Source organism: Bufo gargarizans, chromosome 1, assembly GCF_014858855.1.
Source record: "Bufo gargarizans isolate SCDJY-AF-19 chromosome 1, ASM1485885v1, whole genome shotgun sequence".
Lineage (NCBI taxonomy): Eukaryota > Metazoa > Chordata > Amphibia > Anura > Bufonidae > Bufo > Bufo gargarizans.
Window position 1 is genome coordinate 725,113,775 of NC_058080.1, and position 25,658 is coordinate 725,139,432.

Consider the following 25,658-nt stretch of genomic DNA (forward strand, 5'->3'; position numbering starts at 1 on the left):
TGGAGTATTTGATATGTTTTAATAATTAAAAAAATGTAAAAATGTTTGGAAAACTGCATTTTTTTCTCTGCTTCTATGGAGCTGTGTAAGGACATTATTGGTGGGGCAAGCTGTTTTATTCAATATTTTGGGGGAGACAAAGCCATCTGTATTGATTTTTTTTACAGTTATGGTGTTCACTGTATGGATAAATGCTTTTATATGTTAATAGTTTAGGCATTTTTGGGCTCGGTGATAGCAATGAACCTTTTATTATTTATTTATTTTATGGTTCAATTTGTGTTTATTGTAACCAGAAGCATGAAGAAAATACAGTAAATCATAAGAGGTTTGTATTTCTCATTTACATTATTTTCCTCACAGTTAAAGATCAATTAACATCAATCTAATAAAAGGAGATAAAGTATATAGGGGAGACAAGACCGAGAAGGGGAATGAAGGTGTAGGGGAGGGAGGGGCATTGGAAAAAGGAGAAACTAGTAGTCCAGTTAAGAATCCAGAAAAATAAATCTAATACAAGCAGGTTACGCAAGAATACCTGAGGTCAACCAGCCTGAAAAGTCAGCCACTGTACGGAATTGATACCAGGCTTCCCACTGTTTGGCATGAGCAGGACCCTTTCCCTGGTCCCCAGCGCCTAGCTCCTCCATTCGCGCCAAATGATCCAGAGCTGTTACCCATGTGATTCTATGGAGACTTTCCGTTGAGCGCCAGGATCGAGGAATGATTTGGTGCAGTGCTACAATAAAGAATCTGAGAATACTTTTCTTCACCAATTTGACTGTACCTGGGAAGACCGAAAGGAGAGCTATCTGCGGAGTTGGGAAGATGGAGGACCTATAGAGATGCTCGTGGAGCTTGAATATGTCCCGCCACAGCGAGGCAACCCCGGGGCAGTCCCACCAGATGTGTAACATGGTGTCCCTTGAACTCAGGCAACGCCAACAGGTGTCTGGTACAGAGGGGTAATACTGGTCTAGCTTAACCGTGGTCCTATATCATCTAGACCAAATCTCATAGTTGAGTTCCTGTATCTTGCAGGATATAGAGGACTTGTGGGAAAACAGTAAGGACCTCTTCCATTGATCAGATGTGAGGGTACATCCCAGATCACTCTCCCAGGATTGTGTGAGATTCTTAGCCGGAGCAGGGAGCTCCACCAGGATCGTCCCCGATCTCTCTCGAGTTCAGTATGGCGTATATGAGAGATATAGAGTGTCCAGGCGCAGAGGTCGCAACACATAGTTTTTCAAAATCGGATAGGGAGGATTGAAGTTGCGATCCAGGTGCCAGAGATCTAGTAAAGTTGCGTAATTGGAAATAAAAGAACCAACGTCCAGGTGAATCAGGTATGAGATGCAACAGGTCTCTAAGGTCCATTAACCCCTTAGTGGAGTGTATGTCTCTAACTCTGATCTGAGGCTTGGCCTGTAGCCCAAGAGAGGGTAGGGCCTTGAGGTTGGGGGGTAGTGATGGGTGACCAGATAGGCTCGTGAGAGGGCCAGGGATCGTGGCCAATTTAACCTTGGAGGCGAACCCAATCCAAGTACCCACTATGGACGACAGAAAAGGCGAGAACTGTTGGATGGACAATTGGTTCAAAGTGTCTTTCGGGTACAGAAGATACCAGGGATCAAGCCCGGAGCCAGAGTATGTTCTAACTCGACCCATAATTTTGTGTTAAAGTTGTGTGTGAGGTCAATTATGCAATTGGCGACCGCTGCTCTATAATATGCCAAAAAGTTGGGTAACCCCGTGCCTCCCTGGATCTTTGATCGGATCATTAGGTTATAGTTTAGTCTAGCCCTGGACCTACCCCAAACGAAATAAGAGGGTATTCTTCTGAGTCGGGTAAAATAAGAGAGGGGAACCCAGCAAGGGATTGTCTGAAATAAATATAGGAGCCTGGGCAGGACTTCCATCTTTAAGGTTTTGATTCTGCCGAACCAGGACACATTTAAATTAGACCAGGATCAAAGGTTATTTTCGATGGTATGGACTAGAGGTAAATAGTTGAGCTTGAACAGGTGGGAAGGATCCGGAGATATGTGTATTCCCAGGTGTTTAAGCGTGAGTGGGGACCATTTAAACAGGAAGGAATTCTTGAGAGTGGCGACTTCCCTGGGTGGGAGAGTGATATTTAGGATTTCAGATTTTTGGATATTAACTTTGAAGTTAGATAATGAGCCAAAAATCTTGAATTCTTTTAACACAGAGGGCAGGCCAATTCTAGGAGAGGTAAGGTATAACAGTAGATCGTCGGCGAATAGTGAGAGTTTATGTTCTACGTCACCAAAACGGAGGCCCCTGATCGATTCGTTGGCTCGTAGGGCATTGGCTAAAGATTCCATGACTAGTATGTAAAAGAAACGGGGACAGGGGGCAGCCCTGGCGCATTCCGTTTGAAATAGGAAAGGGATCCGAGAGTGTACCATTGACGCGTACTCGAGCAGTGGGGCAGGTGTACAGAGCCATGAATCATTTTGGACCCCAGGCCAATATGGGTTAAGGATCTCTCCAGGAAATGCCAGCTGACCCTGTTGAAGGCTTTTTCTGCATTTGATTTTGTCTCTGAGACATAGGGATTTTTGGTCAAGTATTTTTAAGATCTGTTGTCGGATGAAGGAGAGCTCAGCTTTGAGGGAGACAGAAGAAGAGGTCTTGTTTATAGCCTCTTTAGCATCCAGTTCCGTAAGGAGTGTAGAGAGCTTATGCACCCTTTCCTTTTTGAGCCTAGCCCCATGCAACAAAAATATACCTCTAAGGACACATGTAAGAGCTTCCCATTTCAAATGCGGAGCAGTGCTGTCTGACCTATGATCAGTGACAAAATCTGCAATGGCTTTTTTCACATCTGCAACACAGACTGGGTCGTTCAAGAGATTATCATTTAATCTCCAGGTGAACATACGGGTGAGTGTGTCGGTTGGGGACAGTAGGCCAAATACCGGGGCATGATCAGACCAGATCATAGAGAGTCAATTGAGCATCGGGGGGTCAAGGTCCAGGAGGCTCTGCGACACGAAGAGATAGTCTAATCTGCTGTAGCTGTTGTGGGCAGAAGAATAGAAGCTGTAATCTCTGATACCTGGATGCAAGACCTTCCAGAGGTCAACCAATTTGAGAGATGTGAGTGCTGCTTTAAACATGAGCAGTGACGAGGGAGAGATCGAGGACTTACCCACAGAGGAATCCAGCTCGGGATCCATGACCATGTTAAAATCTCCACCTAGGATGATGCGGGAACCCTCGGCGAAGCTAGCCAGTCTTCTCAAGATTTTGGTCCCAAAAGAAGTCTGGCCCTGGTTGGGGAAATAAACATTAGCCACAATGAAGATGGAATCATTAAGCGAGAGCTTAAGGAAAATATATCGGCCTTTTAAATCAATATCTGAAGCTAAGAGCTTAGGTCGGAAAGCTTTGTGGAAAGCTATGGAAACTCCACCTGCTTTTTTGTCTGGGTGGGGGCTGTGGTACCAGGTGGGGTAGTATCTGTTCACACACTTAGGTACAGATGAGAGCTTAAAGTGTGTCTCTTGTATCATAGCTATCATAATTATTTTCTTATGAAAGCGGTATAGGATTTGGCTGCGTTTCTCAGGCTTGTTAAGGCCCCTAGCATTGTAGGTGCTAATCGATAAAGGGCCTGTCATGGCGGGTATAAGTGGAGTGAGACTAGATTAAAAAAGCTGGACTACACATAGTACAATAAAAAAGTGATGCAAAGTAAGTGGACATGGAATGGGGTAAAGAGCCCATGGGGAACCAAGCAATTGGTTCAACGGGAACTAAGTAATGACAATTCGTCACGAACAACACTGTAGGAAGTGTTGTGGTACCTAATAGGGGAAGGAGGAGACAAGGGCAGTACAGCGGCCCAACATGTCTCTGGACTGGTTATGAATTATGTAGATGAAACAGGTCGTTAACAGCCTATCAAACAATAACATTGAGCAGGGCAACAACATTAAACATGGGGGGCCCATGTGACAAGGCCATGTATAGAAATTAGCAGAAATGTGGTAAGAATTGGGAACGGACGCCCATCAAGTATTGGACAGTTCAGTCCTTGGAAGGATGTGAACTTCTGGAGGCCTCTGTTGTTTCGGGCGCGCCATTCCTGCCAGGAATCCCTGTGTGGCGTGGGGATCATCTCCCGTTGTCTAGGCCAGTCAGGAAGGCTCACAGGCGGGAGGTCGAAGGTGTCCAACAGCCTCTGAAGATCGGTGATGGTTTTGAAGGAGGCGGATTTCCCATCTTTTTTAGCAAATAACTGGAAGGGGTAACCCCAGCAATAGATTATATAATTGTCCTTGAGAAGGAGCAGTAGGGGTTTAAGGGCTTTACGTAGCATAAGTGTGCGTCTGGCAGGATAAGTAAGCCTGGATAATCTGGGAGGCTTGGCGACAAGTTCCTGGCGGCTTTAAAGCGAACCTTTCATCAGGATTTCACTTAATAAACTATTACCAGTACCTTATAGATTATCCTCATTGTGTTTCAATGCATTCTTGTGCCGCTTTCCTGGGATGTATATTCATGAAAAAAAACTACTTATAAAGTTATAAAGTCCTCGTCTCCAGCTCCTGAAGTCACGCTAGAAGTCAAGGGGGTAGCCCTTCCCTCACTCCGGGCTGTAACTCCCCTGCCCTAACCCCTCCTCTAAGTAGTGTAACTGACACACGGCTCAGTCGCCGGGACCGCGCTTGTACAGGCGGCGCATGCGCCGTCGGACTCAAGCGCGATCCTGTAACTGAATCGCGCATGAGGAAGAGAAGACAGGCAGGCATCGGGGACGGCGCATGCGCGATTCAGTTACAGGATCGCGATTGAGTCCGACGGCGAATGCGCCGCCTGTACAAGCGCGGTCCCGGCGACTGAGCCGGGTGTCAGTTACACTACTTAGAGGAGGGGTTAGGGCAGGGGAGTTACAGCCCGGAGTGAGGGAAGGGCTACCCCCTTGACTTCTAGCGTGACTTCAGGAGCTGGATACGAGGACTTTATAAGTCGTTTTTTTCATGAATATACATCCCAGGAAAGCGGCACAAGAATGCATTGAAACACAATGAGGATGATCTATAAGGTACTGGTAATAGTTTATTAAGTGAAATCCTGGTGAAAGGTTCGCTTTAAGGATCGCCTCTTTTTCTTTGAAAAAAATTGACCCTGCAAACAATGTCGCGTGGTCGGGATTGACCCGTGGGTTTTGGGCCCAGGGTTCTGTGGTTCCTGTCAATCTCGACAGGTGAGTCCATGGCTTTATTAAGTAGCTTGCCAAAGAAACTGTGGGCCCAGTGCTCCAGGTCATGAGGAAGGACAGATTCGGGTACACCTCGTATGCAGAGGTTGTTCCTTCTGTGCCTGTTTTCAATGTCATCGAGATGATTCAGGATGTCTTGAATTTGCTCAGTGTGATCTTGCAGGACCTGCTGGTGAGAATCAATTGACTGGAGAGTCTGTTCCTGGAGGGCCTCGATTTCCTCTACCCTATGTCCCACTTGTCTGAGATCCGACTGTAATGCCACCATGTCTTGCTTATGGGAGGCTTCCAGCCTTGAGAAGAGAGCATTCATCTCCTGTTTAGTGGGAAGAGCCTTAAGATGGACCTTCCAGTCCCAGTCCTCGTCAAGTGAGGTTGGCGGCGCCAGTTTGGCTGTGTTAGCAGGGAGGCCCGAAGATCCATGTGACTAGGGTGAGGAGCCTGGCGTGGAGCGTCTGCTGCCCGCCAATACAGGAGAGGAGGGGGCCATTGAAGACGGGCTACTAACAGCCCTAGCATATGATGGTGTCCCTGAGGGGATGAGCGGCGATTAACTGGGGTTCAGATAAGCGGCTGTAATGGTTGGCGCCGCAGGTCTCCTCACCTCTGGTAGCGTCCGCCATCTTGGGGAGCGTGCTGCTCATGGCGCTTCTCGTCGGCTGATAGCTGGAGGCAAGGAAGCGCTCTATGGCCCCGAAATCTCTCTCCGCTGGGGCCGGTGTGGACGAGGTCCTCTTCCTCCTGTTCTTCATGAGGGTAGGCAAGCTGTACGAGCCCTGTATCGGGGATATGTGCCGGAGACAGTCGGGAGCTCAGAGTGTGCGCTGCTCACACGCCCATTGGCAATCTCCGCCCCCATTATTTATTTATTTTATATGTAAAATTGTGAAATAGTGATTTGAATTTTTCATCCTTTATTGCTTTTAGAAAAACTTTTTTTTTGTTTTTATTACCCCTGTGGGAGTTGAACATGCAGTTGCTTATTCTATAGAATGCAATGGTTTACCATTGCAGCCTGTGGGAAGAATCGCTGTGTCTCTATTAAGTCCCACAACTAACAGCAATCAAACAGGTCCCAAGATCTCATCACGGGAGTGTAATAAACGTACCTGTCCAGGCTCCAGCGGCACGATCCTCAGCTTTGGCACAGTCGCGTTGACGCGCTTCTGATCCATGCCCTGTAGTGACCCGACCACATCCCTAGCAATGGGATGCAATGCTCTGTTTCTCCCCGCAGAGTGTGTGTGCTGGGGAACACAAGCAGTGGGCTGATTGACAGCTTGGCTGCTCAGTTATAAGTGGGGTTTGTGTTCTGATCTATGGAGCACCAGGCCATTAGACCTTTTGGGCTCTGATCCAGTGACCCGGTGCTCTATTTAAATCCTCTACTATCCATTCACCATTGCCAGTGATAGTCTTTGTTGGCTCACTAGCGTTGTTCCCGGTTCCTGAACTGCTATTGGTAATCTGTGTTTCTGACCCCGGCTTGTCTTTTGACCATTCTCTGTCTCGCGTTTTGGTACTGCATAGCCTGTATGGTATTGACCCATTTCTGTCAACTCTGCTTTTGTGTGTATATATATATATATATATATAGTGGGGGGGGGGGGGGTTAGCTCTTCTCTGGGGGCCATTCTCACAGGTTACTTCACCAGACACGGATATACTGTCCAAACTTCGCAAACAATAACACAAAACAAATACCTGCCCGGCTGGGCTCGAACTAAACATAGGGTAGAATCCCTGACTCACCTATAGGGTGCTGTTCAGACACGGTCATAACCTGCGGCTTTCTCAGCTAGCCCAGCAGCCTCCAGGCTGTAGCAAACACAAGTCCCTTTTGGGGGATTGTGGTCCAGCAGTCCTCCCGACTCTGACCTTGTGGCCCTTGTACCGCAGGCGTCACTGTGTCCCCTAAATTCCAGGCTGTCACTTAGCCTCGTGGTCCCTCAGCCTAGCCCAGCTGAGACCACACAGACAGAGCCTCCAGGCCTCTGTCTACAGGTAACACACTCCCCTCTTGCTGACACTCTATGAGGTGCTTTATGCCAGGCTGAGTACCTCCAGCTGGTCTCACCTGTGGTGGAATAGGGGCGTGGATCGTACTATCCACCCGTTCCTTGCCTCCAACCTGCGTGAGACCTGTCACTGTCTCACAATATATATATATATATATATATATATATATATTGTGTCATCCAAAAAGCGGGACCAGTCCACTCACCTTAAGTCGCGTGGGACTTCTATTAATGAATTCGGTATTCATTTCTGCATCTTTAAAAACATTTAAAATTAGCAATCCGGAATCGGGTTTGGTACCGAGGTACCAACCGCTACCAAACCCGACTTCAGATTCCGAATTTTAAAGAGGACCTTTCACTACTCCTGACATGCCTATTTTAATGGCTACTTGCATTCCCTGTGTAATAACAATTCTGGAGCATCTTTTCTTATGGCTCTATGTTGTGCCATCCCTTCATTATTAACAGGAGAAGTTATGAATGAATTTCTAGCAGTCTGCAGTAAGGGTACAGAGGGGTGGCAACCAGTTAGAGTGGTGTACCTGCACAGTGTGACAATGGCAGCACTGATTGGTTAGAGTGAGTCTATGCAGGTACACCCCCCCCCCCCCCCAACTGGTTACCACCCCTCTATACCCTTATTGCAGACTGCTAGCAATTCATTCATAAATTCTAGAAGAAATAAAAAAGGAATGGCACAACATACAGACATAGAATTAGCTATTAACCCTTTCAGGACCCTGCCATATTTCAACTTAAGGACCACGCCGTTTTTTGGAAATTAAAGCAAGGGTTAACAGCCAAACAAAACTCAATATTTATTACCTTGATTCTGTTGTTTACAGAAACACCCCATATGTGGTCATAAACTGCTGTACGGGCACACGGCAGGGCACAGAAGGAAAGGAGCGCCATATGGTTTTTGGAGGGCAGATTTCACTGGGATCATTTTAAGTTGCAATGTCACATTTGAAGACCCTCTGATGCACCCCTAGAGTAGAAACCCCCAAAAATTGACCCCATTTTGGAAACTACAGGATAAGGTGGCAGTTTTGTTGGTACTATTTTAGGGTACATATGATTTTTGGTTGCTCTATATTATGCAAAAAATAGCTGTTTTGGAACAGTTTTTTTTTTTTTTTTTTACAATGTTCATCTGACAGGTTAGATCATGTGCTATTTTTTAGAGCAGGTTGCTACGGACGCAACAATACCAAATATGAAATTTTTTGGTTGTTTGTTTCAGTTTTACATCCTTTAATTTTTTTGGGTGTCTCCATATTCTGAAAGTCAGAGTTTTTTTTATTTATTTTTGTCTTATGTAGGGGCTTATTTTTGGGGGGCTGAAATGATGAATTGATTGGTAGTATTTTAGGGTGCATATGACTTTTTGATCGCTTGGTATTACACTTTTTGTGATGTAAGGTGACAAAAAATTGCTTTTTTGACACAGTTTTTATTTTAATTTTTTTACGGTGTTCATCTGAGGGGTTAGGTCATGTGATATTTTAATACAGCAGGCTGTTAAAGATGCGGCGATACCTAATCTGTATACTTTTTTAAATTTATTAAAGTTTTGCACAATAATAGTATTTTTGAAACAAAGAAAATCATGTTTTAGTGTCTCCATATTCTGAGAGCCATAGTTCATTTTTTTTTTTTTGGGCAATTGTTTTATGTAGGGTCAAATTTTTTGCGGGATGAGGTGACCGTTTGATTGGTACTATTTTACGTGGTACGGCCACACAGTTGTTTTTCCCATTCATATGAATGTAGCCTAAGTCTTTTTTTAAACTGCCCACTTGCCCTGCTGTGACTCCTTCCTGAGGTAGAATATTCCACAGATTAAGGGCTCATGCACACGACCTTGTGCGGGCCGGGCTCGTATTGCAGCCCAAAAACAGAGGGTCTGCAATATACAAACCGGATTCCCAAAAAGTTGAGACACTAAACAAATTGTGAATAAAAACTGAATGCAATGATGTGGGGATGGCAAATGTCAATATTTTATTTGTAATAGAACGTAGATGACAGATCAAACGTTTAATCCGAGTAAATGTATCATTTTAAAGGAAAAATACGTTGATTCAAATTTTCACGGTGTCAACAATTCCCCAAAAAGTTGGGACAAGTAGCAATAAGAGGCTGGAAAAAGTAAATTTGAGCATAACAAAGAGCTGGAAGACCAATTAACACTAATTAGGTCAATTGGCAACATGATTGGGTATAAAAAGAGCTTCTCAGAGTGGCAGTGTCTTTCAGAAGCCAAGATGGGTAGAGGATCACCAATTCCCACAATGTTGCGGAAAAAGATAGTGGAGCAATATCAGAAAGGTGTTACCCAGCGAAAAATTGCAAAGACCTTGCATCTATCATCATCAACTGTGCATAACATCATCCGAAGATTCAGAGAATCTGGAACAATCTCTGTGCATAAGGGTCAAGGCCGTAAAACCATACTGGATGCCCGTGATCTCCGGGCCCTTAAACTGACACTGCACCACAAACAGGAATGCTACTGTAAAGGAAATCACAGAATGGGCTCAGGAATACTTCCAGAAACCATTGTCAGTGAACACAATCCACCGTGCCATCCGCCATTGCCAGCTGAAACTCTACAGTGCAAAGAAGAAGCCATTTCTAAGCAAGATCCACAAGCTCAGGCGTTTTCACTGGGCCAGGGATCATTTAAAATGGAGTGTGGCAAAATGGAAGACTGTTCTGTGGTCAGACGAGTCACAATTCGAAGTTCTTTTTGGAAATCTGGGACGCCATGTCATCCGGACCAAAGAGGACAAGGACAACCCGAGTTGTTATCAACGCCCAGTTCAGAAGCCTGCATCTCTGATGGTATGGGGTTGCATGAGTGCGTGTGGCATGGGCAGCTTGCATGTCTGGAAAGGCACCATCAATGCAGAAAAATATATTCAGGTTCTAGAACAACATCTGCTCCCATCCAGACGTCATCTCTTTCAGGGAAGACTATGCATTTTTCAACACGATAATGCCAGATCTCATTCTGCATCAATCACAACATCATGGCTGCGTAGGAGAAGGATCCGGGTACTGAAATGGCCAGTCTGCAGTCCAGATCTTTCACCTATAGAGAACATTTGGCTCATCATAAAGAGGAAGGTGCAACAAAGAAGGCCCAAGACGATTGAACAGTTAGAGGCCTGTATTAGACAAGAATGGGAGAACATTCCTATTTCTAAACTTGAGAAACTGGTCTCCTCTGTCCCCAGACGTCTGTTGAGTGTTGTAAGAAGAAGGGGAGATGCCACACAGTGGTGAAAATGGCCTTGTCCCAACTTTTTGGGGATTTGTTGACACCATGAAATTCTGATTCAACATATTTGTTCCCTTAAAATGGTACATTTTCTCAGTTTAAACTTTTGTTCCGTGATTTATGTTCTATTCTGAATAAAATATTAGAAGTTGGCACCTCCACATCATTGCATTCAGTTTTTATTCACGATTTGTACAGTGTCCCAACTTTTTTGGAATCCGGTTTGTATGAGCCCCGGCTGTTTTTGCACCGCATCACGGAGGCGGACCTATTCACTTGAATAGGTCTGCAATACGCAAGGTCAGGCCCGCCCCCTTACCCGCCCACACTACACCACCTTTCTTTAGACCTCGCGTGAGCTGAGAAAAGTCGCAGATTTTGCCACAAATACCCTTTGCGACCGAATCTATGACAGAAATATGACAAAAACTGGCCTATATCTAATAATAACTGACCCCCTCAGTGTCCAAGTCAGCTTGTAGTTTATGGACATCTTCCATAGACTGCACACTACTACACAGCTTAGTGTCATCTGCAAAAGTAGAAATGGTGCTATTAATCCCATCCTCAATATCATTAATAAATAAGCTAAATAATAGGGGATCCGGCACTGTACCTTGGGACCATTCTGAATAGGCACCATTCTGAATAGGAATCATTGGCCACAACTCTCTGGACATGGTTCTTCAGCCAGTTTTCAATCCAATCACAAACTATACTTTCCAAGCCTATATACTTTATTTTACCTATTAAACATCTATAAGGAACAGTATCAAATGCTTTTGCAAAAAAAATGCCTAATTTAACATAGCTTGGACCATGTCTACAGAAAAGCTTTAGATGCAATACTTGTTGTATCCTCTAGATGGCAAACGCATTCTTCTCAATTGAGCGTTGAATAAAATAAGTCTGCACAATCAGGTGGTTGCCTGTTCAGACCTGAGTAACTGCTTGGATTTTGCTGTGGTTCACCCAGTGATATCAAAGATGCTACAGCGGTTTACCTTACTTTAACAGACAGTAACTTGCCTGACTAAAGCGCACTTGTGATGTCAGAATAGCTTACCTGACTGAAATAGTTGTGACATCACGGCAGCTCATCTAACAGAAACATATGTGATGTCATAGCAGCTGACCTGACTAAAATACACTTGTGATGTCACAGAAGTTACCTGAGACAAACATAGTTGTGATGTCACAGGAGTTTACCTAACTTACTTCTGTCATTATAGCTTACAGTACCTAAGTGAAAATCGCTTGTGATGTCATAGCGGTATAACAGACAATATATTTGTGATGTTAAATCTGCTTACCTGACAGAAGCCCACTTCTGATATCACAGCCACTTTCCTGGCACAAAAACATTGATGATGTCACAAGCTTATCTGGCAGAAACATAGTTGTGATGTCAAAGCAGCATACCAGACTAAAGTGACCAGAAGAAGACGCTGAGACGGGGATACTCTGCAATAGACCCTGGATCACCAGCCTTTGGCCAGGGTATCAGCCTTCAGAGAGAGAGAGGGAGAGGGACAGCTAGCTCAGGCCTTTCCTCAGCATCAAACCCTTCTTCTGCCAGGGAGGAGACTGGAGAAGCCAGCCCTTTGCCTCGCCTGGATTGTTTTTCACCTAAATCCCTCCAGTAAAGAAGCACCCTGGTTTACTGCAGTCCCTGACTATCTGGACTTATTTCCCATTGGGGTGCACCACGCCTTACTATCCCTTCCAGAGGGCAGCACATGGTGACACCACAACGGTGTCCAGGGAACCCAGCGTAATGTTGGAGGCCACCACAAACCCAACCGCTGCACTTATCTGACAGTAGGAGTTTGCACCAGGAGCATACTCCAGATATTTGACCGGATGCCCCAAATCTCTAGGCAACTGCCCCTTTCAACTTAATTTGAGCCCTTAGGATGCTGATATCATAGAACAGTATGGCACAGTAGGGTGCTATCAGTTCCATGCTCTGCCATTCTGTGTCATAGGCTGCAGGTCACTTTAAGCCTATGAGACAATGGCACACCACTCCTGCGTAGGCCAGGGCAATGACATCACTAAATCGCATTGGACTGCACAGGGATCCCATCCTGGCATCTATGTGCTGCATACTGAAAGGTCAGTCAGGAGGTGAATATTTGCTTTCTTTTTTTTGTGTGACGCTATTTCTCTGAGAGTACCATTACTTATTGGGGCACTAAGGGACCACCATTACAATGTGGAGGGGTACCTAGAGGCAACCAATACAGAGTGTGTGTGGCACGAAGGAGGTACTATTATGGAGTAGGGGAACTCTAAGGAGACACCTTTACTGAGTGAGAGTATTAATGGGGTTTTAAATACATTGTGGAGAGCACTTAGCTGACATCAATACTGGGGGGGGGGGGCACTTTTGTGTAGGGGTACTATTACTGTGTCGAAACTAAGGGGGCGCCATCACTGTGTGGCGGTCCAGTGACAAAATGGATCACTTATAAAGAGTTAATTTACTGCTAAAAGGGTGAATATCCTCCTATGCCATTTCTGTGCCAATTACAATCCTCTTAGAAAGGAAGAAGCAAAGAATTTACAGACTGTTGAGGGCCAGTGGCGTAAATACCGGGGAAGCAGGGGAAGCGGCTGCTTCGGGGCCCGGGGTGACAAGGGGCCCAGTGCCCGGCAGCATGTCAGTCAACTCAACTTAGCTGCCCTGCCTTTACGTTACTTTTTCAGGCCAGGCAGGCCCCTTCACAGTGAGGCGGCGGCGACAATGGGGGCCTGGCCTGTGTGACCTGTCCATTATCAATATCATCCAATCCCTCCAGGGCCCCTCCCGCTCTGTTCTAGTTAGGCACAGACAGCACAGTCTGGCACGCTCACCGACTCCTGACCAGAGGAAGCAGCAGGCGGGCGGGAGAAAAGCTCAACGACAAGAGGAACAACACACAGGAGCGGCATAGCAGCGCAGAGCAGCAGCGCAATCAGTGACTGATGACTCACTGGGCTTTTCAGTCAGGTATGTGCCTGCTTCTTGTCTGTGCCTCCTTGCCCATGTGTGCCCTGTCTGTGCCCACTGACCGCTGCCTTTGTGCCGCCCTTGCCTAAGTTGCCCTGCCTGGCCCCTGTGACTGTGCCTCCCTAGGCTCCCTGGTTGGCTCTTTTAGTAGAGCAGTGGCTGAGGCTGACCATTATGTGTGCCCCGGGCCCTGTGGGCCTCCTTTGTCTGTGCCCGCCCTGACTTGTGGCCCCTGTGCCCGCTGCCTGTGTGCCCCCCTTGCCCAAGTTGCCCTTGTCAGCGCAGCTGCGCAGTCCTGCCTGCCCCTGTGACTGTGCCTCGCTGGTTGGCTCTTTCAGGAGAGAAGTGGCTGACCATTATGTGTGCCCCTGTGGCCTTTGTCTGTGCCCACCCTGGCCTGTGACCTGGGCCACAGGCCACTAGCTGCGCCTTCCTGGCCCCTGTCTGCGCCCCTGGGCACTGGCCCTTATCTGTGTCCCGTCCCTGGCCCTTGTCTGTGCCCCTGGCTCTTATCTGCGCCCCTGGGCCCTGGCCCTTATCTGTGCCCTCCCCCTTGCCCTTGTCTGCCCCCCTCTGTGTCACGGAAGGTGTACAGGAAACTAGAAGACACAAAATGAATATCCGACTCACTGGATCCAAAACTAAGGAACAAAAGGGAGAGCCCTGCATCAGACCTGGCTCTCTCCATGACTGCTCAGCCTATGCAAAAATCCCAATGGTAGATGATCGCATATCCTCGTACCTCGACTGTAACACCCTATAATAGTGAGGGGACACGGCCACCGGCTCCCTACACTTGATACGGCGGGAGTCGGGGTCACCTGGGATCCAGCAAACAGAAAAACACAAATGAATGAACAAAACTTATCTGTAGAAGACTCAGAAGTAGGATCAGCATGCACACACTCCAGGAAGGAATATAAACCGCAAAGTGAAGCAGTCTGGGAAGGGATTTAAAGGGATGCAATCAGTGCAACTACATGACAGCTGAGAGAGACTAACGAGATGAGAAAATGAAAGCAAAACAAAAGGAAGCTCAAGGAGGAGGTTCTGAAAGGCATCTGTCAGAGCTTCTCAGATGTCTGGTGGTGACACTCTGGCCCTTGTCTGCATCCCTGGCCCTTATCTGTGACCCGTCCCTGGACCTTATCTGTGCCCATCCCTGGCCCTTGTCTGCCCCCCCCCCCTTAAAACTTTGACAGGGACCCCACAACAGTATTATTCAATGACACTACATGACAGTGTGTGTGTGTGTGTATATATATATATATATATATATATATATTATAGGAAAAGGATGGTGTGGCAGCCTGGTCTGGTCTAGATCGTGACTAGCCAAAGGAGTAGGGTTTACACAGGAGAGGGGGAGTTGCGAAGTGCGCTGGGGGGGGGCCCATACAAAAATGTATTTCTAGTTACGCCCCTGTTGAGGGCCATTACAAGGACAAAGCAAGGTAAAGGTAATCGCTTGTTTCTGGCAACAGACCTTACTGCTAGTGGAGAGGGTATAGAATTCTTTCTTTTCCTTTCTCCTGTTTCTTTCTTTTTTCTCCTGAATGCTCAGGTGGACCGATCATTCCTAGCAAAGGAGGACAGCACAAGCACCGCCCACAGGATTACTGGCCGCATCATGAAGGCGGCATGACGCCTGATCTCCCTGTCTGCCGAGCCGCTCCCCACACGAACCTGAAAGCGTCCAGTCTCTTAGCAACATGGCAAGTCACATGATCGGACTTGCGATCATATGACCCTGGGTGACGCTGTTCCTCCTCCTCTAGAGATCGGCTGTGCCTTCAGACGATCTGCTTATATGTTAATGATTAAAATCTAACTATTTATTAGCCTGCAGGTCCTTTGGCTTATTAAATACAAGTACACATCCTGGTTCACCAGTTTGTATATTCATAGTTATGCTTCCAGTTTGGGGAGACTTTTGAGGTGACGCCCACCTCCCCCATGTTTGTCCGTTTGTCATGCAATATTTACACCTGATGAAGGGGATTCTTTCCCCGAAACGCGTTGTGTGTTTGCAATAAATACCTTTTGAAGATACATCATCCGCTATTGGTTGGTTCCTTGCGCCAAGGGATGCTCTTTCCTTTTTACTATCATGTATTTTGGGGTAGGGGCAAAACGCATGCCTCTGGACTTATGCCCCTAATCTTTTCAATCCTAGAAATCTCCATGTCTGACAGGGTCACAGTTGTGATATCACAATAGCTTACTTAGGTGCAGACAACAAAGAACCCCTGTACAAGTGTAGTGTCCCACTAGGTAAATGTGGGCACTACACAAGGGTCAATTGGGCCACGTTGTTCCCCACCTTTTGTGAAACAGGGTCATTGTATTTTATATGATGTTTTTATGTGTATTTTTCCTGTTATCTCCTGTACCAGGCCTGTTAAGGGTAGTTCCTCCTCCTAGACAGTAGAGGGAGCTAGGGAACCCCTAGTATATATAGTCAGGTCCTGTTCAGGGAGGAGGAGTGTACTCAGAAGTCAGTGCGGACTTTAGCCAGAGGAGAGCTGAGGAGCAGCTTCTGACATGCAGCTAGATAGCCCAGGTTCCTAGCTTGCCATCCAGGGGAAGAGTTTGCCTCCTGAGAAATGAAGTTCCTTTAAAAGTACAGTGCAGAGACAAGGTTTATTCCAGCCAAACAGAGAGCTGAAGGGCAGAAGGATATTCTACAGCAAGGAGACATATACTAGAGGAAGGTTTTCCTACCCAAGGATAAAGCCAGCATTAGGGCATACGGGCCTTGGAGTAAGCCAGACAGGATCTGAGAAAAAGTGCAGCCTGATCTGTAAGTGTTTATGCCCTTTGAGTATCTTGCAAAGACTTTGCCTGCCGTTTTATATAAAGCCTGCCTGTATTCAACCTTTTTACACATGGAACCAACTAAAGACTGTAAATAGTTGAACTGTTTCAGTAAAAGGAATTTCTGGTTTACTGCAACCTGTATTCCTCAATTATTACTACAATAAATCGGTGTGCCACCGTTACCGGCACTGGCGGCACGAACTTAAAGGGATCTTGCCACCGGCACATTAAACCTGCAACACCCAGGGCACCTCACCTACCACCCGGCCTGGTCCTTATACATACAGAGTGCCCCAGAGGATCCCTGTGCCAGCCTCTCCATCACTGCTGTACGCCTGCCCAGGGTATATAAAAACTGTGAGTACCAGAAACACCCTCGGTTAGTAACTACCCCTGTGACCTCACCATTCGCCTCACCCTGCAGGGCTGCGTACTGCACAAGGACTTCAAAAGACATCAATTGTGTGTCTAGAGCCGAATAGCACTTGAGAGTCTGGAGATCATAAGCCGGGAGACGTTCTGCTATTCTTATGTAGAGAGTTCATGAACATACAGCAAACATGTGTATATACAGTATTTGTGTATATGTGATACAGTAAGCAGCACATTACAGAATTGTCATATGAATTATTATGTAATTGATAAACTTGAAATTATCCCCTTCATTTTAGTGAAAAAATTATCATAAATCTGTATTTTTTAACCTTGTGCTCTATTGTTGACACAGATGCTTCTGTCTGCAGATATTTCAGGAAAAATGTTACTATAGCGCTAACTGCTGTTTCTATTGAGAAGTTTTTTGTGTCTACCTTGGTAAATGTGCCAAGGAGGTCACACATTCTCAGTCTCTCCTACGTGGATGGATCCCTGGTGCGATGAACTGGCTGCTTCTGAGGCTGCAGTGTCTTCTCTGCTCCTCAGAGGAAATGCTGAGCAAGTGACCAGGGAGACATTGTTACTGTAATTGCATTTGCTCAGCATCTCTGGGAAGCAGGGAAGACACTGCAGCTTCAGGCCAGCTAGATCACCACACCAGAATTCCTCCAAGCACAGAGAGAGAGGCAAGACTGACAACGTCGCAGCAACTTACCTGATGGAAACAGACTTTTTATGTCACAACAGTCAAAGCCTCAAATATGATGTCACAGTCACTCTCCAGACACAAACACAGTTGTGATGTCACAGCAGGTTACCTGATGGAAAAACACTTGTGATGTCACAGAAAAGTACTTGATGAAAAACATTTGTGATGTCAAAACAGATTATCTGATAGAAAAACACCTGTGAGGTCACAGCAGATTAGCTAAAGGAAAACACTTGTGATGTCACTGTAGCTTACCTGATGGAAAAACATTTGTGATGTAAAAGCAGGTTACCTGGCCATGTGTTGAATGAGCAAATCAAATGTTTCTCAGTAAAACTGGAGTACCCCGATTCCCTGAATGCATAGGCGTCGCTATAGGGGGGTAAGGGGGCTATTGCCCCCCCTAGGTTATTCCTTGCAACCCCCATGATCCCCCCCTCCTTCCGCTGATTCCCCTTTAAAACGCTGGCGGCCGCTAGTACAGTACAGCGGCGATCTGTCAGTTTTGCCAAACTGAAAGTACTGCCCATGCTGCCCACCCACTTCACTACGGGCTCCTCAGCAGTCGGCAGCCAAGTGAATCTTCCCCCGCCCACCTCAGCTGCTATTGGCTGGGAGGGAGATGGCAGCACTGCCATTGGCTGCCTGTGTATTTCAGCCCAGCAGGGCCTGCAGAGGCAGAAAAGAATGCGGCTTGGGGATTTAACATCAGGAAACATCGTTACGCGCCCCTCACCCTGCCACCACGCCTAGAGGAAGAAGGCACGAGGAGAGAGCACATCAGAACTGAAAGTACCTTTTCTATCTGCGATGCACCCTTGACCAGCGCCCCCTGCGTTACATGCACCCCTGACCAGCGCCCCCTGCGTTACATTCACCCCTGACCAGCGCCCCCTGCGTTACATTCACCCCTGACCAGCGCCCCCAGCGTTACATTCACCCCTGACCGCCGCTTTCTGCATTACACGCACCCCTGACTGCCATATTCTGCGATACAAGCAGAATAAGTAGTATTAGTTGCACACACCAACAACACCCACAGGGTTATTTTACAAAAGGGTGAAGAGTTTGGAGAAGTCAGGAGAAGTGAACAATATAGGACAACATGGCTGATTTGAAAAATATTCTCCAATATAGCTCACGTTCCTATTCAGTTATGTTGTCCTAGATTGTTCCCTTCTCCAAACTCTTCACCCTTGTGTGAATAAGCCTGTGAGCGTCTGTTCATTGGTCTTCTTTAGTGACATGTTTAACATATGGGATTATTTACACAGCCCTGGTGTTTGCTGAAACTGCTTTAAACTATAAAGAAAAGTTTTTGAGAGAGTCTCTCTCTTTCGCAGGTCTGAAGCAATACCGGGGAAGAAAGGAAAACTCTTAAAAGCTTGTCTTTTAAGTATTAGGTTAGTACAATAAAAAGGTATCCCTGCATACCGCAATACTCTCGTATTTTGTAATTTTATTTATATATACTTATTTCGTTTTTTCAGTAGTATGATTAAGTTGTGAAAATTATTACTGCCCTCCCTATTTTGACTGTGGTATCTTAAGTGCCCCCCTATATATTGTTCCTAGAGTCGCCACTGCCTGAATGTATAAGACAAAAGTTGAAATATAACCCAATAAACACAGATAAGAAGAGCCGCATATTGTGACCTTAAAGCATACTTGACAACTCCGAAAAAATCACGGAAAAAAAGATAATAATGCAAAATAGATGCAAGCATTATATATGGACTAAGCCCTCATTCTGATGTAATAAAACCTGAGACTCTTAGCCAATATATTTTGATCAAAACACATCTGTGCCCACCTACTCCCGCCAAGGTGGTCTCGGGTCAGGCAGGTCCTACGCTAAACCTACCTATGCCATTGGGTATCTATGTTCAGGAGCGCAGACTCTGCACATTATTATCACTCTGCATTATTATCTTTTTTTCTGTGATTTTTTTCATAAATGTAGCCAGGGACATCCGCATATTTATTTATCATATCGTGCAGGATGTTTTTATCTTAGTTTTTTCTCTTTTCTGTGATTTTTGTTTATTATGTAGTATATGCCTGAGGGGGTGGCACCTTTAAGTCTGAATGCGCTCCTATTTTATCTTAGGAGTAGCATTCCTGTGCCCTTTTGCCCTTCCTATCAAACAGACCGCCTTGATTAGGTGGTACATATGGGTGTGCTTGCTCCTCAAATTGTGCAGGATGTTTTTATCTTTGTTTTTTCTCTTTTCTGTGATTTTTGTATACTTGACAACTCCCCCAGAATCTTCGTGAAGCTCCTGGAAAAAGGGGAGACTTTCCAGACCCCTAAAAAAGTTAACAAATCTGCCGAACGTCTCGTGAACGACTGCTTTATCCTGGAAAGCGGCCCTCCATGAGTTTTAAACGTATGTGGTGCTGGGATTGTTACCTAGTCTGATGAGGAGTGACAGGTCATGAAAAGGGGTGTGACAAGGAGTAGTGACAATATGAAGTTTTATTCTTGCCAGGTTTTTCTCCTGCAAGCATCCAGGAGGCAGAGCCTCACTGTTAAGTGCTCTCTGTTCTCTGCTCCGAGTGACAGCTGTAGCATCCAACCTTGAGACCTCTACATCTGTCGCTCAAAACAGAAGGGAGGGGCTGTGAAGCATCTCAGTGGAGACAGCACTTCACAGTGAAGCTCCACCTCCGGGGCAATTGCAGGAGCAGAATTTGGCAGAATAAAACTTAATATTCTCACTACTCCTGGTTTGAAATGCTTCAAAAAAATGTATGCATTCTCCCCAGCCCTTAGTGCTGTCAGCAGTTTAGTACGGTCAAAACTGCTGACAGACTCCCTTTAAAGATGATATTCAGTTACCGTAATTGGGTTTAAACTGCTATTTCCAGTCCATGGCCAGAAGTGTGCTGTGTCTGCAAAAAATTTTTTTTTCTAATATTGCACATAATTATGAGTTTCAATGCTGACATATTTGTTCTTTATTTAAAAGTCTTTCTTTTTACCATTTGACTTCATGTAAACGTCTCTGTCATGGACCGAGAGCCTAATTTGTGCCAAGAGCAACCTGCATTACTTTATTCTTGGAGAGTTAATCAGGCAGTAATCATCCCTCTCATCAACCTCACTTTGATTGCTGCAGAGCTGAGTACCCAGTTATCTGTCATAGTCCTCTCATCCAGTACACTGCCTTGATGTTTATCTCGGTGTCATAGATATGATTGCAGACAGACGTGCAGTCACTAGGGGGATTATTGATGCTTATTGGGCATGTCGGAGCACTGACTGCAGGTACTGCTGAGCCCTAGAGACTGGCACCAGTCGTAAACAGAGGGGAGATGGTGTCTCAGAATAATAAGTCAGACTCCACAGGGCTCCTTGTGTGTCCCCGTGTAATTATAACTCATTCTAAATATCAGCAGCAAAGGCATCTAATTGTGCTTTGAATATATATTATATTATACAGTATGTGAAAGCATTCCTTTTGTTTGCATGGCACTTATAGTACCTAGGTATTCTCCATTGCCACCGCCTGCTCTCTCTTTGCACTGCGTCAGTTTTTTCCAGGTTTTCTTCTTTTCAGTTTTCACCTGAAACCAGAACCTTATTTTATTGCTATAGCCTATGAGAGGTATTGCAAGGCACACTGTGCTTGGTATAGTTTTACTTCAGGTTTATTTTCAGGGGTGGAATGGCCATAGACCCTATCAAGATGATTCCGGTATGCCGATGCCCAGGGGCCGCCCAAGCCTTTCTCATGTCCACTGGCCACTATATAACATTCTGGCGCTCCCAGCATTACCGAACGCTGGGAGCACCAGGTACTTACAGTCATGTGAAAAAATTAGGACACCCTTTGAAAGCATGTGGTTTTTTGTAACATTTTTAATAAAAGGTTATTTCATCTCCGTTTCAACAATACAGAGAGATTAAAGTAATCCAACTAAACAAAGAAAACTGAAGAAAAGTCTTTTCAAGATCTTCTGTAAATGTCATTCTACAAAAATGCCTATTCTAACTGAGGAAAAAGATAGGACACCCTCACATGTATTCCCTCTTAAATTGGCTCAGATCTCACACAGGTATATCACACCAGGTGCACATAATTAGTAGATCGTTACTCTGCATGTTGAATGAGGCTTGCCCTATTTAAACCTCAGACATTTAGTTTGGTGTGCTCCTGACTGTTGAAGTGAGAGTGAGCACCATGGTGAGAGCAAAAGAGCTGTCAGAGGACTTCAGAAAAAAGATTGTAGCAGCCTATGAGTCTGGGAAGGGATTTAAAAAGATCTCAAAAGATTTTGAAATCAGCCATTCCACTGTCCGGAAGATAGTCTACAAGTGGAGGGCTTTCAAAACAACTGCCAACATGCCCAGGACTGGTCGCCCCAGCAAGTTCACCCCAAGAGCAGACCGCAAGATGCTAAAAGAGGTCTCCAAAAACCCTAAAGTGTCATCTCGAGAACTACAGCAGGCTCTGGCTACTGTTGATGTAGAAGTACATGCCTCTACAATCAGAAAGAGACTGTACAAGTTTAACTTGCATGGGAGGTGTGCAAGGAGGAAACCTTTGCTTTCCAAGAGAAACATCGAGGCCAGACTGACATTTGCCAGAGATAAAGTTGACAAAGACCAGGACTTCTGGAATAATGTTCTTTGGACAGATGAGTCCAAAATTGAATTATTTGGACACAACAGCAGAGGACATGTTTGGCGTAAACCAAACACAGCATTCCAAGAAAAGAACCTCATACCAACTGTGAAGCATGGAGGTGGAAGTGTCATGGTTTGGGGCTGCTTTGCTGCAGCAGGACCTGGTCAGCTCACCATCATAGAATCCACGATGAATTCTACTGTGTATCAGAAGGTGCTTGAAGAACATGTGAGACCATCAGTTAGAAAATTAAAGCTGAAGCGGAACTGGACCATGCAACATGACAATGACCCAAAACATACTAGTAAATCAACCAAAGATTGGCTGAAAAAGAAGAAATGGAGAGTCCTGGAATGGCCAAGTCAAAGTCCAGATTTGAATCCCATTGAGATGCTGTGGGGTGACTTGAAAAGGGCTGTACGTGCAAGAAACCCCTCAAACATCTCACAGCTGAAAAAGTTCTGCATTGAGGAGTGGGGTAAAATTTCCTCAGACCGATGTCGAAGACTGGTAGATGGCTACAAGAACCGTCTCACTGCAGTTATTTCAGCCAAAGGAGGTAACACTCGCTATTAGGGGCAAGGGTGTCCTATCTTTTTCCTCAGTTAGAATAGGCATTTTTGTAGAATGACATTTACAGAAGATCTTGAAAAGACTTTTCTTCAGTTTTCTTTGTTTAGTCGGATTACTTTAATCTCTCTGTATTGTTGAAACGGAGATGAAATAACCTTTTATTAAAAATGTTACAAAAAACCACATGCTTTCAAAGGGTGTCCTAATTTTTTCACATGACTGTATGTACCTGTCCAGTGGCCGCAGGTCCCCCTCCTGATTTCAACTGTATTGCCGTCCTCACGATGAGGCAGTAAATCGTGCAGGGATTCCCAAAGCAATGGCATCATCACGACTGGCCGCCTGCATCGGGACGCAGGTGTCTCAGGGCGCAGGCCAGAAGAGACCTGTGGCCTGCATCTCAGGGAATGAGACTCGGGTAATATTTTATTTTTATTTCCTGGCCACTTGGGGACATTACTGGGCAGGGGGCTTACTGGGAGCACTCTGGGGAACATTACTGGGGACACTGTGGGCATATTATTTAGTTCACTGTGGGGACATTACTTGATAATTATAGAGGATATTATTGCGTTACTGTGACATGACTGCCAGTACTATAGGGGGCATTACTGGAGCACTATCGGTGGCATCACTGGGGGCACTAGGCGGAGTGTCTATGGGGGGCACTACTGGGGTATTTTTTAATACTAGGGGCACTATGTAGCATTGCTGGAGACACTGTATGACATCATCTGGTTGCTATGGAAACTGGACGGCGGTGTGGCAGCTTGCTGAGTATCCAGGATCTCACAATGTCTACTCCAGAGGAGACATCACGGGATGTAATAGGAATGTAGTGCTGTATTCTCCTGTATGTTTGGTAGCATTGAAAGACCATACAGTATGCTGTTGGTAGGGCTGGCTCGTTGGTGTGTCTTGCTTCTCACTTCTCAAAGCCCTCCTCCATATCTTAAAGGGGTCCTCTCACTTCAGCAAATGGGATTTATTTTGCAGAGGAAGTTAATACAAGGCACTTACTAATGTATTGTGATTGTCCATATTGCTTCATTTTTATGGCTGGATTTATTTTTCCATCACATTATACACTTCTGGTTTCCATGGTTCCATGAGTTAAGAGAAATTTCACCACCAACCCTGCATCGTTATATATTGGAGATAACGATTTTATTATTTCATCCTACCCTGTATTTCATAATACAAACATTTCATTGTTAAACCAGTGATTAAATGAAAATCTAGTTCAAAGAAATCTCACTGCAAACACTGTATTAAATTGTCAATAGCAGTGTGCAGTGTGTTTGTAGAAGGGGAGGGACATTTAATTGCACCTTTCTTTAAGTTAAAGAAAATACACTTGCAATTTTGCTAGCACTATTTAATAATCTGTGTGTAACAAACCTGTGAGTTTCATTTATAAAACCTGTGAGTTTTCAGTTATAGGTCTCATAATAAAATGTCTGGAAAACAGACACGTGCAAAATAAAAGACCCAGGCCTCCTCCTCCCAGAGTCAGAATATGGGTAGCAGCAGTTGCAGCACCAGCCATCTAGCCAGTAGTATTATTACTAGTAGTAGGCCACAGTTCTCCCTGGCTTCACATAGGTGCCACATTATTATTATTGAGGACAAAGAAGATGATAACGTGTCTTGGACCCGAAGGTCACAGCATTCCTCCTTTCATTTGAATCATTTCTGTCTTCACTGCACCCTCCTAGTGAGGAGCCTTCTTTTTTTCCTAGCTTCCTTCCTAAGATTTGATGTTTCCTCCTAAGAAGAGGCATCAAATCCCTACCATGCACTACAGAAGATACTCAAGAGACTCTCCTTGTTGAAGAGCTGTGTGAGAACAGTCAGCATTTGAACTGCCATGGGGAGGAGGTTAAGGGGATCAATAAGCCCATGATGACATTGTGGCAGGGAGGATAAGAACTTTGACAATGATTCTGTGTTGGACAGGACCTGAGAGCCGGATCAGGGTGCTGAGAAGGGCGTAACATAAGAGGAGATGGGTGGTGGCAGTTGCCGCAATAAAGAGCAGAGGGAACGTAGGGTCAGAAACTTAAAAAAAAATTGCCAAGGCGGGATCTGTTTGTATTATGGTCAGCTTGGGAACTGGTGATGGCGCTGATACTGTGGACACAGGCTCAAAAATCATGCCAGACCAAGGTCAAGCTCATCTACCGCTAGCTCTGTGCGAGTATCTGGCTTTTCTTGCCACAGTGACAGTAGCATTGCCATGTGCAAGATTTGCAGGATTAAAATAAGACATGGGCATTCAAACACAAACATACTGTAGGCACCACAGCTCTATTGAACCACATGAAACAGCATCACCAGCTAGAAAAACAGAAGTGGCATCCAGCTAGCATAACAAGAATGTCCTCCTTCTCTCGGTCCCCTTTGCAGCAGCCAGGCCGCATCCACATGCAGTACAGTGTCTTTGTCATCGTCATCATCAGTTACTGCTTCTCCCGCTGAAACTCCTTGTGGCGAAACCAACCTCGCCACAGTGTTTTGGAGGGGGCTATTTGCCAGCCTCCTGCCCCAGGATTACGGCCCTTTGAGATACTTTTGCTAACTTTTAAACCCCTGAACCTATTCAAGTGAATTTTGGATAGGTTTGTCCCCAAGTTATACTGTTTAAATTGATGTAAGTTATATGTATGTAACCTCACAAAGTTGTAACAATTTATAATAAGTGTAACTTGTCAGCTTGGGAGGAATATGCTGGGTGTGGTTCTATTGTCCCATTGTGTGTTTAAATGGTGATGTCTGTCCTGTTGTCTCCACATGTGTATTGGCGATCTCCCCTTTGTCCTGAGAGATAATTGGATTGCCCTCGGTTGTCTCTGGGACAGAGAGGAGGAAACCATGATGCATTGTGGGGATGTGTTGTATCTGTTCTGTGTCGCAGTCTCCCTTCTGGTCCTCTAGGGGGCGGGAACGATTGGTTGCTGTACTTGCATTGCGTGTGTTGTAAGA